The sequence below is a fragment of the Hoplias malabaricus genome, chromosome 3, assembly GCF_029633855.1.
Source record: "Hoplias malabaricus isolate fHopMal1 chromosome 3, fHopMal1.hap1, whole genome shotgun sequence".
Lineage (NCBI taxonomy): Eukaryota > Metazoa > Chordata > Actinopteri > Characiformes > Erythrinidae > Hoplias > Hoplias malabaricus.
This window is the reverse complement of record NC_089802.1, coordinates 4000646-4003145: the sequence shown is the minus strand read 5'-3', so window position 1 is coordinate 4003145 and position 2500 is coordinate 4000646. Positions and strand designations below refer to the sequence as shown.

Here is a 2500-nt window from a genome sequence, read left to right as displayed (position 1 = left end):
GGTGTGTGGAACAGTGGAACTGTGTTCTCTGGAGTGACTGAGTTCCTCTGGTGTGTGGAACAGTGGAACTGTGTTCTCTGGAGTGATGGGGTTCCTCTGGTGTGTGGAACAGTGGAACTGTGTTCTCTGGAGTGATGGGGTTCCTCTGGTGTGTGGAACAGTGGAACTGTGTTCTCTGGAGTGATGGGGTTCCTCTGGTGTGTGGAACAGTGGAACTGTGTTCTCTGGAGTGATGGGGTTCCTCTGGTGTGTGGAACAGTGGAACTGTGTTCTCTGGAGTGATGGCGTTCCTCTGGTGTGTGGAACAGTGGAACTGTGTTCTCTGGAGTGATGGAGTTCCTCTGGTGTGTGGAACAGTGGAACTGTGTTCTCTGGAGTGACTGAGTTCCTCTGGTGTGTGGAACAGTGGAACTGTGTTCTCTGGAGTGATGGGGTTCTTCTGGTGTGTGGAACAGTGGAACTGTGTTCTCTGGAGTGATGGCGTTCCTCTGGTGTGTGGAACTGTGGAACTGTGTTCTCTGGAGTGATGGAGTTCCTCTGGTGTGTGGAACAGTGTTCTCTGGAGTGATTGGGTTCTTCTGGTGTGTGGAACAGTGGAACTGTGTTCTCTGGAGTGATGGGGTTCCTCTGGTGTGTGGAACAGTGGAACTGTGTTCTCTGGAGTGACTGAGTTCCTCTGGTTATTATTATTATTTTTTATTATTATCGTTACACTTATATAGCGCCTTTCTAGACACCCAAGGACGCTTTACAAACTACACTGCTCAGAACGCTCAATTCACACACACTGGCGAGAAGCGGCAGCCAAACGCGCACAGCGTACTCTCAACCAGAAACGACCGTCCACCTGGAGGACTGCATCGGGCACTAGGGTTTAACCCAGGACAGAGCGCCAATCCATATCTGGGCTCACACATACAGACATTCATTCACACACCAGGACAGTTATTAGAGAAGCCAATTCACCTACCCTCCATGTTTTTGGACTGTGGGAGGAAACCGGAGCCCCCGGAGGAAACCCACGCAGACACGGGGAGAACATGGAAACTCCACCCAGATGGGACTTGAACCCAAGATCCCAGCGCTGGGAGGCGAACGTGCTAACCACCAAGCCACCGTGCCGCCTGGTGTGTGGAACAGTGGAACTGTGTTCTCTGGAGTGATGGGGTTCCTCTGGTGTGTGGAACAGTGGAACTGTGTTCTCTGGAGTGACTGAGTTCCTCTGGTGTGTGGAACAGTGGAACTGTGTTCTCTGGAGTGATGGGGTTCCTCTGGTGTGTGGAACAGTGGAACTGTGTTCTCTGGAGTGATGGAGTTCCTCTGGTGTGTGGAACAGTGGAACTGTGTTCTCTGGAGCGATGGAGTTCCTCTGGTGTGTGGAACAGTGGAACTGTGTTCACAGAGATTTGGAGATGTAGTTATAGCAGGGCTTTTCTTGATGAATGAGTGTTAACAGAGGTCTCTCCTTTGTTGTGACATCACCACAGTCCCCCGTCCCCCTGACTGTCCTCAGAGAGGACTATTTCTGTCCTGGACGCTGCAGGGAGAACGGCAGAGGGACAGAGCGTTCCCGAATTCATCTGGACCTGCTCAGAGAGACCCCTGCTGCTGGACGCACTCATTAATTTACATTTTCGGGACAGAGACAGACCCCACGCTGTGTGTCCTCACTGCCTGTTGCTCTGCATACTTTATTACCCCCCCTTCCCCTGTTCTTCAGCGCTCAGGACCCCCACAGAGCAGGTGTGATGTGGTGGTGGATCGTTCTCAGCGCTGCAGTGACACTGACGTGGTGGTGGTGTGTTAGTGTGTGTTGTGCTGGTGTAGAGTGGATCAGACACAGCAGTGCTGCTGGAGTTTTTAAACCCCTCAGTGTCTGTCTATTTTATGTGTTAATATAAAACATGTTTTAACATGTTCAACCATTCTTTTCTAAACAAATCCACAAAGCGACTCCAGAGAAAGCAGGAGAACAGAACAGAGTGAGCGGCTAAAATACTGGAGACGTTTATTCTTACGGAAACAAACACATATCATGCCACAGTTAGTCCCGCCCCTGCAGAGTGATTGGCTGAGAGACGTTCCAGGAGTTCCGTTAGTGCACGATAATAGCACTCTGACTGAAGCTCTTCTGGGATCACTCCGCAAAACACACGTAACCTAGCAACGACAGCAAGGACAGCAGGGGGCGCCTGGACTTTTTCAACCAACAGGGAACGGGCTCAGTTTCCGCTTGCGCACCTTGTTCTAAGGGAGTACAGAGTTACAGCACAGTGGGGCTGTTCTTCATAAGGAAATAAAAACAGAAAAATGCTCCATCTTTGTGGTCTCTGTGGCTGTATTCAACTCCTGCTCTCTTTCACAGCTAGGCGCAGGACGTCTCTGGAGCCACATTCACTTTCAGCTTAGACAGAGCTCTGCATCATTTTACGTGAGTATTGTATCTCACTCGGAGCTGACTGCGCTGTGAACAGTGGATTAACCATGACTCTGTCCTGAC

General features: G+C 50.7%; 1 protein-coding gene across 2 annotated transcripts in view; it reads right to left on the bottom strand.

The window, feature by feature from the left end:
* The window catches only part of lzts2b (leucine zipper, putative tumor suppressor 2b), a 32657-nt gene that overhangs the window by 17082 nt on the left and 13075 nt on the right, over positions 1 to 2500 (bottom strand). The window lies entirely within an intron of this gene.